We start from the raw sequence: 20,565 nt of genomic DNA, 5'->3' as shown, positions 1-20,565 counted from the left end.
TCAAGGTCTGGGTCACCAAATTCAAGCATCATCTCTGACTTAGAACGCTTAGATGGCTCTCCAACTATGCTCATCATTTCTCTTGCATAAGCTTTTCAGGAGTTCCTTATAGTAACAGTTGTTGTAGGTCCTCCTGAGATTATATTGATTATTGGCCCTCGGGGCTGTGGGTTGCGATCTCTGTCGTTACCCCTTCGATCGTCATCTCTTCGATCAGTATCTCTCTTTTGGTCTCCGGCCTATTCACCCTTGGTAAAACGTCCAAACTTTCCCCTTCGGATCAGATACTCAATCTCATCCTTGAGTTGCCTACAATCATCAGTATCATGACCGACATCTTTGTAAAACCTGCAGTACCGACTCTTGTCTCTTTTCTCGGGGTCTCCCCTTAGTGGCTTCGACCATTTGAAGTCCTTATCATTTTCAATTTCCATAAGGATTTGACTCCTTGGGGCATTCAACCTCGCATACTCAGCAAACCTTGGCTGCTGATTCTTCTTAGAAGAGGAGGACTCAGAGTTTTTACCAATTCGTGGATACTTGTCCTTAGTGTCGTACTCCTGATCCGTCTTCCTTTTCTTATTTCCAATAGGTTCATTATTCACAGCTGTCTTCTTTATAATCTCATCCACCTTGATATACTTTCCGGCTCTATCTTGGAGCTACAACATACTTTCGGGAGGGCGCTTAGCTAGGGACATCCTAAAGAACTCGTCTCTAGTCCCTTACTGTAGAGCTATCATAGCAACCTTATCATCAAGATTAGGGAACTTCAAATCCTGCTTCGTAAATCGATTCATACTCTCTCAGGGATTCCTTTGCTCCTTGGATTATGCCCATGAGAGAAGCTGAACTCTTCTCGTGCACTCTGCCACTTATGAACTGCTTGATAAAAGCTTGACTCAAGTCCTTAAAGGATCCAATAGAGTTTGGGGTCAGATGATTGTACCACCTTTGAGCCATGCCCGATGGGGTTTGAGGGAAGGCCCGACACTTAATAGCATCGTTCACGGGCTGTAGTAACAGGGCGTTAGAGAATGTCCTAACATGATTGGCAGGGTCACCAGTACCATCGTATGCTTTGATGTGGGCATCTTGAACTTCCTTAAGATGTGAGCATTCATTATCTCATCAGTGAATGGTCGGTTTGGATCATTAGGATCTCCTAAGGGCATAAAATCACTTGGATCAGCCCTTGGGGCAACTGCCCTTCTTGGTATTGGACCATCCAGGTCTATGATTGGAGGAGGATTTCTCCGCCTTGGAGCGAGTGGGGGTCTTGGGGCCAGATGTGTCTCCAAGTCTCACTTCAGCCTTTGGATCCCAGCTTCATGAGCTCTGATCCTCTCTTGAACATCTTGGGGATTCATTCCTTGAGTGCTCCTAGAGCGTTGTTCAGTGTCAGCCATCGGCTCTTTTCCAGCACGCCTCCTTCTTGGAGCAACATCATTATCTGATGACTCGGAGTCTCTTTCAGTATAAGGTCCAGAGAATTCTTGATCCTTCGGAATAGGAGCCAAGCCACATATGTATTGGGGCGTCGCCCTTGTATTTCACTCAGTGCCCACTCCCTCCAACTTTGGGGTATAGAGACATCCCGTGAGGGGGGTTGGTAGTCACAATCGTCGAGTACTCATACCCAACGGGTTGAGAGTTCACAGGTGCATGTAGCTGCTGAAATTGGGGATTCGTCCCTTGAGGAGTCGGGGGATTTGTCCCTTGTGGTTGAGCCTCAGTTGCCCCTACTAGGGTTCCTTCTTGGGTGGAGGCATAAGTTGAGTGCAGGGGTATGTCCACCACTGATGCGATTGTTCGCGATGGGACAGGAGTGTCTGTCCCACTAGTGTTTCTGCTCCGTGTGTTCACCATGGTTGTTGTAAGTTTCCCACAGACGGTGCCAAATATTGTGGAATGAAAACATGAGTACTTTAGTATTTAATTCTAGGGTTGGTGAGCTTCGAGCTTTAATGGCTGCTCTTGTGTTCGGGACTATTGGTCCTTGCAAGATGCCTACGTATCTCTGTGTTGTAGAGAATCAAGCCAAAAACATAGTTCTAGGTTGAGGGGTAGAGCCCTTTATATAGAGTTAAGTCTAGGGTTAGACTTCTGTTGGGAGACTTGGTGGACAAGTCTCCAACTTAGATGGTGATTAGGAGTCCTATTGAGGAAGGAGTTCCAGAACCTTCTGTGTAGGACTTTGAGTCTGTTTAGAACACATGTCTCTGCTCTTCCAGCCGTATTGGGCCTAGTCCGTGATCAGCTCGTGTTCGTGGACTTGGACGACCTCCGCTGGTAGGCCTTGACTATTTGGGCTATCATGGGCCTGTTACAAAAGCTTCGGACCAGACATGCCTGCTATGAAGCTTGGACCAGACAGGTCTGTGTTGGACTTTTCGGACAAGAAGCCCAAGTGTAATTAATGTTACATTTAATGTGTCTTTAGGATGTATTTTCTATCCATATCAGAATTAAATCCATCCTACAAGCTATAAGTGATTTAGAACCCTTTTTCTTGTCTCTTAGTAGAAAATAAGTGTTATATGATCCTGAAGGCTTATGTATCTAGTTTTGTTTACTTATTTCACTGGTATGAGATGTTTTAAATTAGGGTCTGGAGAACTGTTTTTAGATCAATATAGAGCATGTAGTCGGTATTTAACCTCTGATGACTTGATAAAAGTTAACATTTTTAACAAGGCTTAATAACCTTTTTAGCCTCAATGTTTGCATCAGTGTACACATAAAGCCCTCAAGTTTGAAAGCGTACTTTTTCAGCCCTCCGGTATCCAAAATGTGCTCTTTTACCTTTGGGCCAAAAAGGGTCAGAAAATGATACGTAACGGCATGGATATTTTAGTAATTATTCAGCCGATATTCAGAACGTGCCTTTTTGACCTTAAAGTTTGAAATTGCATCCCTAAAATCTAATGAAGAACAAGAAGAGGAGAGAGAGCATTTGTATGTTTGATGAGCTTCAAGGGTTGATAATCGAATTCGTACCTTTCCAATTTTTGAATCCATTGTTGAAGATACACCATGATTTCCACTTCCTGATGGAAAAAGCCAGCTTTCTTCTTTTTCATGTAAACCACACTAATAATCGATGCTCACACCCCTTCTCAGCCCTCTTCTGCAGCATTCTCTTATGACAAGTATCAGGGCTTGCTTTTAGATAAATGAAGGCATCAGGAACAAGTCCAGGCAAAGATGACACAACTGGATCAAACCAAGAGTCGTATATGCTAATTTCCATTTCATTCATCCAATTTGCTTCATGAACAGCTCGTACAAACACCTTAAAGAAAACATAATTATCCATGGTATGCTAATTTAAGTGCTTGGACATGCAAAGGAAATTAAACAACTTAAGCATTTTCGAATTCCATTGCAAGTCAATAGCAGCATTATACTTTGCATCATACAGACGATAAAATTTTAGAGGTTATAATGCATACAATTCTATCATTAAAAAAACTTCTTTCCATCAACCTGAGGGGTTTAATTCCGCTAGAGGACTCCTCCTGCATTAGTCGTATGCCAAACAAGTAATTCTGGAAGTTATACGCATACCTTTCGGGGTCAGCATAGACAACATCAAATATATTGAAGTGATCAGGTCCTACATCTTGCCACTTGTTGACCGGTTCCAGAATATTTCAACAAGATCCTGTAATTCAAGTGTTTTATTAGCTATTCTTTGCAGAAAAGTGGATTTCCCAACATTGATGTTCCCTTCAACACAGAAAGTAAGACGCTTCTTGTGGCTTGGTTTAACATCCATACTGGAAGTATCATTCCTCAATTCTGTTGGATTTTAAACGCAACGGGGTCATGGTAAAACACTTTTACACATACAAAATCCAAATAAAAACATATAAATCGTGAATAAAAATTCGAGGGATCGAATCTAACCTTTTAAAATAATTCGGAGACAACGATCAGAGATCCTTAGCAGTTGCTCCTCAAGTGTGAAGCACTCCACCGGTATCCACCAAGAAAACGATGTTAAGGAGGAGGTGGAGAGAATTGGGTTTTCCAAACTTTTTGGGTATTCGGGTTCGATGTGGGTTAGAATAAAATTAGGGTCTATAATAATGTATTTATAGGCAAAATTTTCAGCTGAAATTTTCCCATAAATATTATTATTATTATCCCATTTATTATTCCTATTAATAATTAAAACACCTTTTAATCATTAATCCTTTTTCTAAACACTTTAGAAATAATTCTCTCTCTTGATTTAATTTCCAAAAATTAAATCCTTTAATTAATAATATTAAGAACTTTTCTTAATTAATTTATAATCAATTCTCATTTAATAAATTATTAAATTTGCCAATTAATTATTTATTTCATAAATAAATAATTATTAGCCATTATTAATTAATTCCTCCACCAATAAATCATTCTCTTTTTATGGTGTGACCCTGTAGGTTCAATATTAAGCCGGTAGTAGAAATAAATAATAATAAAACTATTTTATCATTATTTATATAAATTCTCTAATTTATTAAATATGATTAATTAATTAATCACATTTATTCTACATCGTGAGTGATGCTTCTCAACATATCGCGACTATCCGGATAATATGAATTCACTGCTTAGAATACCAAGAATCTGTCAGTGAATAGTTACCGTACAATAAACTCCTTCTACCCTACAATGTCCCGATTAAATACAAGGCATGGATCTCGTGTCAAGGCTATCTAATTCAATCACTTGCTTACCATTTACTATGCGTAGTTCTATGCAAATTAGAAACTCCTTTCTAATTTCACTCACTCTGGCCAGAGATTCCTGAACTAGCATAAGTGGATCAGCCTTGAACATTCGCTTCCTTCACTGGAAGGGGTAGATCCTTTATTGATCATACACTATCTTCGTGTACAAATTCCTATACCCAGAAGAGCCCTAATAATTGTCCCTGGAGACTAAGAACTAAACCAAAGCATAGTTCAGTGTACACAAGATGACTATGATGACCTCAAGTCTAAGGATACTTGTACAACTATCACTAGGTGAACAACTGCTGACACGTGAGTGAACTCCATCAGTTGTTCAGCTGTGCGAGTCATGTTCAGTGAACTTATTCCATAATAAGCACCTACATACTAGCTATAGTGTCACCAAACAAATGTCTATGAGAACAGACATCCTTCATAATGAAGCAAGCATAGTATGTACCGATCTTTGCGGATTATTAATTACCAATTAGTAATCCTATGACCAGGAACTATTTAAGTTTAGAGTTATCATCTTTTTAGGTCTCACTATTATGATCTCATCATAATCCATAAAAAACTTTACTCTAAACTATGGTATATTTTATTTAAACACTTAAATAGATAAAGCCCGTAATAAAAACAAAACAAGCTTTTATTAATATCAATGAAATCAAAACAGATTACATAAAAGTTATTCCTAAATCCTAATACATGATTGGACTTAGGACATATTCCTTTCAATCTCCCACTTGTACTAAAGCCAATCACTCTGGTATCTAATACCCATCTTGTCTTTATGACGATCAAAGTGACTTTCATAAAGTAACTTTGTGAGTGGGTCTGTGTTGGATTTTTAACGCAGCGGGGGCATGGCAAAACACTTTTACACATACAAAATCCAAATAAAAGCATATAAATCGTGAATAAAAATTCGAGGGATCGAATCTAACCTTTTAAAATAATTCGGAGACAACGATCAGAGATCCTTAGCAGTTGCTCCTCAAGTGTGAAGCACTCCACCGGTATCCACCAAGAAAACGATGTTAAGGAGGAGGAAGGAGGTGGAGAGAATTGGGTTTTCCAAACTTTTTGGGTTTTCGGGTTTCGAGGTTTGAATAAAATTAGGGTCTATAATAGTGTATTTATAGGCAAAATTTTCAGCTGAAATTTTCCCATAAATATTATTATTATTATCCCATTTATTATTCTCATTAATAATTAAAATACCTTTTAATTATTAATCCTTTTTCTAAACACTTTAGAAATAATTCTCTCTCTTGATTTAATTTCCAAAAATTAAATCCTTTAATTAATAATATTAAGAACTTTTCTTAATCAATTTATAATCAATTAAATCTCATTTAATCAATTATTAAATTTGCCAATTAATTATTTATTTCATAAATAAATAATTATTAGCCATTATTAATTAATTCCTCCACCATTAAATCATTCTCTTTTTATAGTGTGACCCTGTAGGTTCAATATTAAGCCGGTAGTAGAAATAAATAATAATAAAACTATTTTATCATTATTTATATAAATTCTCTAATTTATTAAATATGATTAATTAATTAATCACATTTATTCTACATCGTGAGTGATGCTTCTCAACATATCGCGACTATCCGGATAATATGAATTCACTGCTTAGAATACAAAGAACCTGTCAGTGAATAGTTACCGTACAATAAACTCCTTCTACCCTACAATGTCCCGATTAAATACAAGGCATGGATCTCGTGTCAAGCCTATCTAATTCAATCACTTGCTTACCATTTACTATGCGTAGTTCTATGCACTTTCTAATTTCATTCACTCTGGCCAGAGATTCCTGAACTAGCATAAGTGGATCAGCCTTGAACATTCGCTTCCTTCACTGGAAGGGGTAGATCCTCTATTGATCATACACTATCTTCGTGTACAAATTCCTATACCTAGAAGAGCCCTAATAATTGTCCCTGGAGACTAAGAACTAAACCAAAGCATAGTTCAGTGTACACAAGATGACTATGATGACCTCAAGTCCAAGGATACTTGTACAACTATCACTAAGCGAACAACTGCTGACACGTGAGTGAACTCCATCAGTTGTTCAGCTAGGCGAGTCATGTTCAGTGAACTTATTCTATAATAAGCACCTACATACTAGCTATAGTGTCACCACACAAATGTCTATGAGAACATACATCCTTCATAATGAAGCAAGCATAATATGTACCGATCTTTGCGGATTATTAATTACCAGTTAGTAATCCTATGACCAGGAACTATTTAAGTTTAGAGTTATCATCTTTTTAGGTCTCACTATTATGATCTCATCATAATCCATAAAAAGCTTTACTCTAAACTATGGTATATCTTATTTAAACACTTAAATAGATAGAGCCCGTAATAAAAACAAAACAAGTCTTTTATTAATATCAATGAAATCAAAACAGATTACATAAAAGTTATTCCTAAATCCTAATACATGATTGGACTTAGGACATTTTCCTTTCAATCTCCCACTTGTACTAAAGCCAATCACTTTGGTATCTAATACCCATCTTGTCTTCATGACGATCAAAGTGACTTTCATAAAGTAGCTTTGTGAGTGGGTCTGCTATGTTGTTATGTGTGTCAACTCTAATTCAATACAATACAAGAAATGTTACCGCGCTCCCACTAACCCTTTTGTAGACGCATGGTTCATCTACGTTTTTTTTGATAAAATCAAACTCTTTGATTGTCTCATCAAAACGAATGTTCCATCTTTCGAGAAGCTTGCTTTAAACCACATATGGTTTGCAACAGCTTACACACTAGGTTTTCATTTCCCTTGGAAAGAAAACCATCTGGCTATTTGCCAGATCTCATAGTCGTAGTAAGCAGCAATCGCAAGCAAAATCCGAACTGATTATAACAGGGCTACATGTAAAAGGTTTCATCAAAGTCAATCCATTGCCTTTGTTTGAATCCTTTTGCCACAAGCCTGGCCTTATAGGTCTTCACCTGGCCATCTGCTCTAATCATTCTTTTGTATCCCGTATACATAGAATTCATTCCGGATTTTATGGCACTATGCCATTTCTCTGAGTCAACACTACTCATAGCCTCATTATAGGTCACAGGGTCGTCATCATCAATGATCGACAACTCATTGTCATTCTCAATGATAAGGCCATAATACCTCTCAGGTTGGCGAGACACTCTCCCTGACCTATGAATGGGCTGTTCCACAAAAGGTTGTTCAGTCAGAACAGGTGTTTCCACTCGATCTGTAGTAGTTTGTGCTTCTTGAACTTCATCAAGTTCAATTTTGCTCCCACTGTTTCCTTCAAGGATAAACTCCTTTTCCAAGAAGGTAGCATGTCTGGAGACAAACACCCGATGATCGGTGTAAAAGTAATACCCTAAAGTCTCTTTAGGTTATCCCACAAAACCACATTTTACGGATCGATATTCCAGCTTATCTGGGTCAACTTTCTTGACATAAGCTGGACATCCCCAAATCTTAACGTGTTTAAGACTCGGTTTCCTTTCTTTCCATATCTCATACGAAGTTTGAGGAACAGATTTTGGAAGGCACCTTATTCAGTAAATATGCTGAGGTTTCCAATGCATAACCCCATAGGAATACTGGAAGATTCGCATAGCTCATCATGGACCGAACTATGTCTAACAAAGTTCGATTTCTCCTTTCAGATGCTAATCTGGAGGAGTCCACTGGGAGACTATACCATTTACTTTGAGATAATCCAGAAACTCTCCATTCAAGTATTCACCACCTCGATCTAATCGAAGAATTATAATACTATGTTTGGTTTGTTTCTCCACTTCATACTTATACTCTTTGAACTTTTCAAAGGCTTCAGATTTGTGTTTCATCAAACACATATCCGAATCTAGATCTATTATCTATGAAAGTAATGAAGTATGAAAATCCACCCATGGCTTGCTTAGACATTGGTCCACATACATCTGTGTGTACCATTCCTAGGAAATCTGCAGCCCTCTCTCCATGTCCACTAAATGGAGACTGCAGTGCCACTATAAAGTGAGATTTTCATCATCCCTTTTCTTTTATTAGTTTGTTCAATCTGAAGTAAATTATGTCACATATATACAGACCATTATTTAAAGTACCACGTCCATAAAGAATATTATCTCTAAGAATAGAACATTCATTATTCTCAATAATAAATGAAAATCCAGCCAATTCTAACATGGGAATAATATTCCTCACAATCGAGGGAACAAAATAAAAATTATTTCAAACAATAGTCTTGCCCGCAGGCATATGTAAATGAAATGATTCTACATCTTCAGCAGCAACTCTTGCTCCATTTCCCATCAGTAGAACCACCTCCTCTTCCTCAAGAGTCCTACTTCTCCTTGGTCCCTGCAACAATTGCAGATATGAGAACCACAGGCGGTATCGAATACCCAAGTAGAAATTTGATTTAATGACATATTCACTTCTATCATGAACATACCTGAATCAGAAGCGGTAGTCTCACTACCCTTCTTCTTCTTCAATTCTGCAAGGTAAACCTTGTAGTTCCTCTTCCAGTGCCCCACCTTGTTACAGTGAAAGCAAACAACTTTGCTCTCGGGGTCTTCAGCTTTTGGTGGAACCGGCGTTTTCTCACCTACTTTCTTCTTCTTGGAAGAGTTCCTCTTCCTTTTCTTACGATTGGAACCTTCACCAATTAGAAGAACAGAACTCTTCTTAGGGGGAAAATTTGATTCCGCAGTCTTCAACATGTTGTGGAGTTCAGGCAGGCTGACATCCAACTTATTCATGTGAAAGTTCACAACAAACTGCGAGAACGAACTCGAAAGCGATTGCAAGACCAAGTCTTGGCTCAGCTCCCCATCCATGGCAAAACCAAGTTGTCCAAGACGTTCAATCAAATTGATCATCTTAAGTACATGGTCATTCAGAGATGATCCCTCAGACATCCTACAACCGAACAACTCCTTCGATATCTCATATCGAGCTGTCCTCCCTGCCACATCATACAACTCTTGTAGATGTATGAGGATAGTGTGAGCATCCATATGCTCATGTTGCTTCTGTAGCTCAATGTTCATGGAAGCTAGCATGATGCATTGAGCAACATTTGCATCATCTATCCACTTATGATACACAACATGTTCATCATTATGTGCATCACTAGCAGGTTCAGTAGGCTTAGGTGAGTCAATCATGTATTCCAGCTTCTCAATCCTGAGAACAATTCTCAAGTTTCGAAGCCAGTCAGCATAATTAGGACCAGTCAATTTGTGAGCATCCAGTATGCTCCTGAGTGATAGTGCAGAAGACATAACGTACAAAGTAAATCTGTAAATAATAAACACATAACAACACTTAGCAAATATTCGATTTCATTTTAAAACACTATATGAATCGGGTCTTTATTCATAAGTGGCTCCCACTAGTTTATCTAATTTATTCAACCCCCTACGTGAAAAATTAAGCATTCATAATGCTAGTGGGAATAGGGATCCTACATTCCATTACACGACCCCGGCTGTAGCACGAACCGCCATGTAATGTTCAATAGGCAGACAACTCTTGTCAATTACATCTCATGTTATTCCCTAATCAAACTTTAGCCTCTTGAATAATTGAGTCTCGGCTGTAGCACGACAAACTCAATATTCTAAGTCAAGTCTAACCCAACATTCCGTACAGTTGAATCAGTCCCCAAAGGCCCACGGCTGTAGCACGTACCGACCTTTAGATTCTTATTCAATGTACACATCTCTATGTAATAGACAAGTGTTTCTTATTTCGAAATCAAAACCCTCGGCTGTAGCACGAACCGACAATGATTCAAAAATAAGAACTACTTTTCTATCATATTGGAAGGCTATGACCGACACAAGCCCGTTGTATCATTGGCCAATTACTACTTGATATTATTTAATTTTAGAGGGATTATATTACGTTACAATCATAATCATATTATAAAGAAATTCTTCCTTTTAAATTAAATATTTCAAATCAATAATCAATAATCAGATGATTCCCAGATCGGGTGGAGCATTGTCAAGAGGCGTCACTTAATAACCCTTTCTTACAGATAGAAATCTGTTATTGACAGAATCATCCTTTCTCTCATATCGAAAATTCATATTCAATTACGTGTTTCACAAATACAAGAATCTCATGATTGTATTCATAATATTGTTCTTAAGGTTATGAAACAATTTCACTATACTAGGTTATCTAACAAACGCCTTATGTTCATTTAAGTTCACCTAAATCTATCATCGCATGATAAACTAAGCATATATCACATATATCAACATGAATAAACATCAAGATAGGCATGTTACATCATCTATCACATTAGTCTAAGCATTATACATCTCTATGTATCACATGAAGCATTTAAAATCAATTTAAACGATCAAAAACAGCTTTAAAACACTTCATGGAATATAAACAGTTCAAAACTTTTATATACACTAAAATTGATCACTCCATTAGATCCGTCTCGGAAAAATAAATCCAACGGTATATTACACGCCCAAAACGGAGTTACGAAACTCCCAGAAAATCAATTTTAAAATCAACAGAATGGCTGTAACGCATTCCGGTGATGCGTTACACCCCTTTTCAGCCATTAAAGGGTGTAACGCATTCCGTGAATGCGCCACAGGTGTGTAACGCATTCCCGGAATGCGTTACACCCCTATTTTTTTTTTAATTTTCTGCAGCATCCGCCGTTTTCTCTCTCCTCGAATTCTGTGCCGCCGTACGGTGCTGTCAACTCTGTCTTCTTTGTAACAGTAGACAAACAGCAGACACAAATATGCAGACAAGCAATTCAAACATATATATACTTACAAATAATATATATATATGATTTATTTAATTACGAATTTTAATTGAAACAACTTCAAAAATTCATAATAAAAAATCTATACATCCTAAAATTATGAAAAAAATACCCAGACGATCTACAACACTTGTAGAACCCAGATCAACATTCAAAAATATTCTGAGAAACGATTTCTCATCAGACAAAATTAATCCATAATATAATTTGTAAAAATCATAATTAATTCATACAAGCACATAAAATTCTGAAATTTTTACCACAGATCTATATGCATACAACCTATGCTCTGATACCATTGTTGGATTTTTAACGCAGCGGGGGCATGGCAAAACACTTTTACACATACAAAATCCAAATAAAAGCATATAAATCGTGAATAAAAATTCGAGGGATCGAATCTAACCTTTTAAAATAATTCGGAGACAACGATCAGAGATCCTTAGCAGTTGCTCCTCAAGTGTGAAGCACTCCACCGATATCCACCAAGAAAACGATGTTAAGGAGGAGGAAGGAGGTGGAGAGAATTGGGTTTTCCAAACTTTTTGGGTTTTCGGGTTTCGAGGTTAGAATAAAATTAGGGTCTATAATAGTGTATTTATAGGCAAAATTTTTAGCTGAAATTTTCCCATAAATATTATTATTATTATCCCATTTATTATTCTCATTAATAATTAAAACACCTTTTAATTATTAATCCTTTTTCTAAACACTTTAGAAATAATTCTCTCTCTTGATTTAGTTTCCAAAAATTAAATCCTTTAATTAATAATATTAAGAACTTTTCTTAATCAATTTATAATCAATTAAATCTCATTTAATCAATTATTAAATTTGCCAATTAATTATTTATTTCATAAATAAATAATTATTAGCCATTATTAATTAATTCCTCCACCATTAAATCATTCTCTTTTTATGGTGTGACCCTGTAGGTTCAATATTAAGCCGGTAGTAGAAATAAATAATAATAAAACTATTTTATCATTATTTATATAAATTCTCAAATTTATTAAATATGATTAATTAATTAATCACATTTATTCTACATCGTGAGTGATGCTTCTCAGCATATCGCGACTATCCGGATAATATGAATTCACTGCTTAGAATACAAAGAACCTGTCAGTGAATAGTTACCGTACAATAAACTCCTTCTACCCTATAATGTCCCGATTAAATACAAGGCATGGATCTCGTGTCAAGCCTATCTAATTCAATCACTTGCTTACCATTTACTATGCGTAGTTCTATGCAAATTAGAAACTCCTTTCTAATTTCATTCACTCTGGCCAGAGATTCCTGAACTAGCATAAGTGGATCAGCCTTGAACATTCGCTTCCTTCACTGGAAGGGGTAGATCCTCTATTGATCATACACTATCTTCGTGTACAAATTCCTATACCCAGAAGAACCCTAATAATTGTCCCTAGAGACTAAGAACTAAACCAAAGCATAGTTCAGTGTACACAAGATGACTATGATGACCTCAAGTCCAAGGATACTTGTACAACTATCACTAAGCGAACAACTGCTGACACGTGAGTGAACTCCATCAGTTGTTCAGCTAGGCGAGTCATGTTCAGTGAACTTATTCTATAATAAGCACCTACATACTAGCTATAGTGTCACCACAAAAATGTCTATGAGAACATACATCCTTCATAATGAAGCAAGCATAGTATGTACCGATCTTTGCGGATTATTAATTACCAGTTAGTAATCCTATGACCAGGAACTATTTAAGTTTAGAGTTATCATCTTTTTAGGTCTCACTATTATGATCTCATCATAATCCATAAAAAGCTTTACTCTAAACTATGGTATATCTTATTTAAACACTTAAATAGATAGAGCCCGTAATAAAAACAAAACAAGTCTTTTATTAATATCAATGAAATCAAAACAGATTACATAAAAGTTATTCCTAAATCCTAATACATGATTGGACTTAGGACATTTTCCTTTCAGTCTGCTATGTTGTTATGTGTGTCAACTCTTATTCAATACAATACAAGAAATGTTACCGCGCTCCCACTAACCCTTTTGTAGACGCATGGTTCATCTACGTTTTTTTTTGATAAAATCAAACTCTTTGATTGTCTCATCAAAACGAATGTTCCATCTTTCGAGAAGCTTGCTTTAAACCACATATGGTTCACAGCAGCTTACACACTAGGTTTTCATTTCCCTTGGAAAGAAAACCATCTGGCTATTTTCCAGATCACATAGTCGTAGTAAGCAGCAATCGCAAGCAAAATCCGAACCGATTATAACAGGGCTACAGGTAAAAGGTTTCATCAAAGTCAATCCATTGCCTTTGTTTGAATCCTTTTGCCAAAAGCCTGGCCTTAAAGGTCTCCACCTGGCCATCTGCTATAATCTATCTTTTGTATACAGTATACATAGATTCCATTCCGGATTTCATGGCACTATGCCATTTCTCTGAGTCAACACTACTCATAGCCTCATTATAGGTCACAGGGTCGTCATCATCAATGATCGACAACTCATTGTCATTCTCAATGACAAGGCCATATTACCTCTCAGGTTGGCGAGACACTCTCCCTGATCTATGAATGGGCTGTTCCACAAAAGGTTGTTCAGTCAGAATATTTCCACTTGATCTGTAGTAGTTTGTGCTTCTTGAACTTCATCAAGTTCAATTTTGCTCCCACTGTTTCCTTCAAGGATAAACTCCTTTTCCAAGAAGGTAGCATGTTTGGAGACAAACACCCGATGATCGGTGTAAAAGTAATACCCTAAAGTCTCTTTAGGATATCCCACAAAACTATATTTTACGGATCGATATTCCAGCTTATTTGGGTCAACTTACTTGACATAAGCTCGACATCCCCAAATCTTAACGTGTTTAAGACTCGGTTTCCTTTCTTTCCTTATCTCATACGGAGTTTGAGGAACAGATTTGGAAGGCACCATATTCAGTAAATATGCTAAGGTTTCCAATGCATAACCCCATAGGAATACTGGAAGATTTGCATAGCTCATCATGGACCGAACTATGTCTAACAAAGTTCGATTTCTCCTTTCAGATACTAATCTGGAGGAGTCCACTGGGAGACTATACCATTTACTTTGAGATAATCCAGAAACTCTCCATTCAAGTATTCACCACCTCGATCTAATCAAAGAATTATAATACTATGTTTGGTTTGTTTCTCCACTTCATACTTATAATCTTTAAACTTTTCAAAGGCTTCAGATTTGTGTTTCATCAAACACATATCCGAATCTAGATCTATCATCTTTGAAAGTAATGAAGTATGAAAATCCACCCATGGCTTGCTTAGACATTGGTCCACATACATCTGTGTGTACCATTCCTAGCAAATCTGCAGCCCTCTCTCCATGTCCACTAAATGGAGACTGCAGTGCCACTATAAAGTGAGATTTTCATCATCCCTTTTCTTTTATTAGTTTGTTCAATCTGAAGTAAATTATGTCACATATATACAGACCATTATTTAAAGTACCACGTCCATAAAGAATATTATCTCCAAGAATAGAACATTCATTATTCTCAATAATAAATGAAAATCCAGCCAAGTCTAATATGGGAATAATATTCCTCACAATCGAGGGAACAAAATGACAATTATTTCAAACAATAATCTTGCCCATAGGCATATGTAAATGAAATGATTCTACATCTTCAGCAGCAACTCTTGCTCCATTTCCATCAGTAGAATCACCTCCTCTTCCTCAAGAGTCCTACTTCTCCTTGGTCCTTGCAACAAATTGCAGATTTGAGAACCACAGGCGCTATCTAATACCCAAGTAGAAATGACATATTCACTTCTATCATGAACATACCTGAATCAGAAGCGGTAGTCTCACTACCCTTCTTCTTTAATTCTGCAAGGTAAACCTTGCAGTTCCTCTTCCAGTGCCCCACCTTGTTACAGTGAAAGCAAACAACTTTGCTCTCGGGGTCTTCAGCTTTTGGTGGAACCGGCGTTTTCTCACCTACTTTCTTCTTCTTGGAAGAGTTCCTCTTCCTTTTCTTAGGATTGGAACCTTCACCAATTAGAAGAACAGAACTCTTCTTAGGGGGGAAATTCGATTCCGCAGTCTTCAACATGTTGTGGAGTTCAGGCAGGCTGACATCCAACTTATTCATGTGAAAGTTCACAACAAACTGCGAGAACGAACTCGGAAGCGATTGCAAGACCAAGTCTTGGCTCAGCTCCCCATCCATGGCAAAACCAAGTTGTCCAAGACGTTCAATCAAATTGATCATCTTAAGTACGTGGTCATTCACAGATGATCCCTCAGACATCCTACAACCGAACAGCTCCTTCGATATCTCATATCGAGCTGTCCTCCCCGCCACATCATACAACTCTTGTAGATGCATGAGGATAGTGCGAGCATCCATATGCTCATGTTGCTTCTATAGCTCAATGTTCATGGAAGCTAGCATGATGCATTGAGCAACATTTGCATCATCTATCCACTTACGATACACAACATGTTCATCATTATGTGCATCACTAGCAGGTTCAGTAGGCTTAGGTGAGTCAATCACGTATTCCAGCTTCTCAATCCTGAGAACAATTCTCAAGTTTCGAAGCCAGTCAGCATAATTAGGACCAGTCAATTTGTGAGCATCCAGTATGCTCCTGAGTGATAGTGCAGAAGACATAATGTATATTGTAAATCTGTAAATGATAAACACATAACAACACTTAGCAAATATTCGATTTCATTTTAAAGCACTATATGAATCGGGTCTTTATTCATAAGTGGCTCCCACTAGTTTTCCTAATTTATTCAACCCCCTACGTGAAAAATTAAGCATTTATAATGCTAGTGGGAATAGGGATCCTACATTCCATTACACAACCTCGGCTGTGGCACGAAACGCCATGTAATGTTCAATAGGCAGACAACTCTTGTCAATTACATCTAATGTTATTCCCTAATCAAACTTTAGCCTCTTGAATAATTGAGTCACGGCTGTGGCACGACAAACTCAATATTCTAAGTCAAGTCTAATCCAACATTCCGTACAATTGAATCAGTCCCCAAAGGCCCACGGCTGTGGCACGTAACGACCTTTAGATTCTTATTCAATGTACACATCTCTATGTAATAGACAAGTATTTCTTATTTCGAAATCAAAGCCCTCGGCTGTGGCACGAAACGACAATGATTCAAAAATAAGAACTACTTTCTACCATATTGGAAGGCTATGACCGACACAAGCCCGTTGTATCATTGGCCAATTACTACTTGATATTATTTAATTTTAGAGGGATTATATTACGTTACAATCATAATCATATTATAAAGAAATTCTTCCTTTTAAATTAAATATTTCAAATCAATAATCAATAATCAGATGATTCCCAGATCGGGTGGAGCATTGTCAAGAGGCGTCACTTAATAACCCTTTCTTACAGATTGAAATCTGTTGTTGACAGAATCATCCTTTCTCTCATATCAAAAATTCATATTCAATTACGTGTTTCATAAACACAAGAATCTCATGATTGTATTCATAATATTATTATTAAGGTTATGAAACAATTTCACTATACTAGGTTGTCTAACAAACGCCTTATGTTTATATAAGTTCACATAAATCTATCATCGCATGATAAACTAAGCATATATCACATATATCAACATGAATAAACATCAAGGTAGGCATGTTACATCATCTAGCACATTAGTCTAAGCATTATACATCTCTATGTATCACATTAAGCATTTAAATCAATTCAAAAACAGTCAAAAACAGCTTTAAAACACTTCATGGAAATATAAACAGTTCAAAACTTTTATATAAACTAAAATTGATCACTCCATTAGATCCGTCTCGAAAAAACGAATCCAACGGTATATTGCACGCCTAAAACGGAGTTACGAAACTCCCAGAAAATCAATTTTAAAATCAACAGACGGGCTGTAACGCATTACAAGAATGCGTTACAGGACCTGTAACGCATTCCCGTGATGCGTTACACCCCTTTTCATCCAATAAAGGGTGTAACGCATTCTACAAATGCGCAATAGCCTTCCCGCGTGCGCTACACGCGCCGGTTCCTGTTCGCCTCGCCTGCCAGCCGCCTGACAACTCTGATTTCTGTCTGCTTTTTCTTTTATCACAGAGTCAGACAAACAGCAGCAATATACAACAGATGTACATATACTTACAATTCATATAAATATATATAAGATTTATTTAATTACGAATTTTAATTACAAAAACTTCAAAAATTCATAATAAAAAATCTATACATCATAAAATTATGAAAAAAATACCCAGACGATCTACAACACTTGTAGAACCCAGATCAACATTCAAAATTATTCTGAGAAACGATTTCTCATCAGACAAAATTAATCCATAATATAACTTGTAAAAATTATAATTAATTCATACAAGCACATAAAATTCTGAAATTTTTACCACAGATCTATATGCATACAACCTATGCTCTGATACCATTGTTGGATTTTAAACGCAGCGGGGTTATGGTAAAACACTTTTACACATACAAAATCCAAATAAAAATATATAAATCGTGAATAAAAATTCGAGGGATCGAATCTAACCTTTTAAAATAATTCGGAGACAACAATCAGAGATCCTTAGCAGTTGCTCCTCAAGTGTGAAGCACTCCACCGGTATCCACCAAGAAAATGATGTTAAGGAGGAGGTGGAGAGAATTGGGTTTTCCAAACTTTTTGGGTTTTCGGGTTCGATGTGGGTTAGAATAAAATTAGGGTCTATAATAGTGTATTTATAGGCAAAATTTTCAGCTGAAATTTTCCCATAAATATTATTATTATTATCCCATTTATTATTCTTATTAATAATTAAAACACCTTTTAATCATTAATCCTTTTTCTAAACACTTTAGAAATAATTCTCTCTCTTGATTTAATTTCCAAAAATTAAATCCTTTAATTAATAATATTAAGAACTTTTCTTAATTAATTTATAATCAATTAAATCTCATTTAATCAATTATTAAATTTGCCAATTAATTATTTATTTCATAAATAAATAATTATTAGCCATTATTAATTAATTCCTCCACCAATAAATCATTCTCTTTTTATGGTGTGACCCTGTAGGTTCAATATTAAGCCGGTAGTAGAAATAAATAATAATAAAACTATTTTATCATTATTTATATAAATTCTCTAATTTATTAAATATGATTAATTAATTAATCACATTTATTCTACATCGTAAGGGATACTTCTCAGCATATCGCGACTATCCGGATAATATGAATTCACTGCTTAGAATACCAAGAACCTGTCAGTGAATAGTTACCGTACAATAAACTCCTTCTACCCTACAATATCCCGATTAAATACAAGGCATGGATCTCGTGTCAAGCCTATCTAATTCAATCACTTGCTTACCATTTACTATGCGTAGTTCTATGCAAATTAGAAACTCCTTTCTAATTTCACTCACTCTGGCCAGAGATTCCTGAACTAGCATAAGTGGATCAGCCTTGAACATTCGCTTCCTTCACTGGAATGGGTAGATCCTTTATTGATCATACACTATCTTTGTGTACAAATTCTTATACCCAGAAGAGCCCTAATAATTATCCCTGGAGACTAAGAACTAAACCAAAGCATAGTTCAGTGTACACAAGATGACTATGATGACCTCAAGTCTAAGGATACTTGTACAATTATCACTAGGTGAACAACTGCTGACACGTGAATGAACTCCATCAGTTGTTCAGCTGTGCGAGTCATGTTCAGTGAACTTATTCCATAATAAGCACCTACATACTAGCTATAGTGTCACCACACAAATGTCTATGAGAACAGACATCCTTCATAATGAAGCAAGCATAGTATGTACCGATCTTTGTGGATTATTAATTACCAATTAGTAATCCTATGACCAGGAACTATTTAAGTTTAGAGTTATCATCTTTTTAGGTCTCACTATTATGATCTCATCATAATCCATTAAAAGCTTTACTCTAAACTATGGTATATCTTATTTAAACACTTAAATAGATAAAGCCCGTAATAAAAACAAAACAAGCTTTTATTAATATCAATGAAATCAAAACAGATTACATAAAAGTTATTCCTAAATCCTAATACATGATTGGACTTAGGACATATTCCTTTCAAATTCTTCATCAACACTCTCTTTTATGTATGCAGTAATACTCTCAGCATGATTCTTGTGAATTATTCTAATTGAACCCTGTAAGAACTCGACCATCTTCTTACTGAATTATTCTTGTGAATTGTTCTTAAAAAGGTTTTGCAACAACAAAAACTAAATCTTCGATTCTAGAATGGATTTAACGTCCGAGATGGACTTATCTTTTAAGCACTAACTTCCTACCTGGTTCTAGGATTGATGATTGAATCCACTCCTTGGAAAATGCAAACACCTGATTCCACTCGGGGTTCACTTTCTTATCATAAGAATAAGACTGTGAGCATCTATAACTTAAACCAATAGCTTGATTCTACTACTATAAGGTTGATTTGATTTGTGATAAGATCTTTATTTGAAATTGAAAAAAGGATTTATTTTGTACATTTATATAAGGTTCAAAATAAGTAATAAAACGAGTTGGATGTAATTTTTCTATTATTGCTATTTCTATAGTCCTTGTAGACTTTAAGTTTGGAACTTCTATTCCTCTTTCACCATTTATATTCCTGTAGACTTTATTAACAAAGTCTATGGTGCTATTAAATTCTTCTAACACTAAGTATTGTATGACAAATTCAGAATGTGTTTTATTAGCTTGATCATTCTTGAAAAAAAAGAATATAATGTTAATGGAATGGGTGAACTAAATGTTTCTTAATTGCTTATAGGATAGGTCCATTCTTGGTGTCCGTGGAGGCTACAATATTAAATCAAGGAGATTCTCAACATTATTAAATCAAAGAAAATACTTGACATTATTAAATCAAAGAGAATGCTCTTCTTGCCACTTTAGTTGAACAAATCAGAATAAAAAGGTTCG

General features: G+C 36.2%; 1 pseudogene; it reads right to left on the bottom strand.

Annotated features, from left to right (window-relative positions):
• Window positions 1-239: 239 nt before the first annotated feature.
• On the bottom strand, window positions 240-19,802 carry LOC141714600 (uncharacterized; annotated as a pseudogene).
• Between the last annotated feature and the right edge of the window lie 763 nt (window positions 19,803-20,565).

This window comes from Apium graveolens, chromosome 3 (assembly GCF_009905375.1).
Source record: "Apium graveolens cultivar Ventura chromosome 3, ASM990537v1, whole genome shotgun sequence".
NCBI lineage: Eukaryota > Viridiplantae > Streptophyta > Magnoliopsida > Apiales > Apiaceae > Apium > Apium graveolens.
This window is presented reverse-complemented; position numbering and strand designations above follow the sequence as displayed.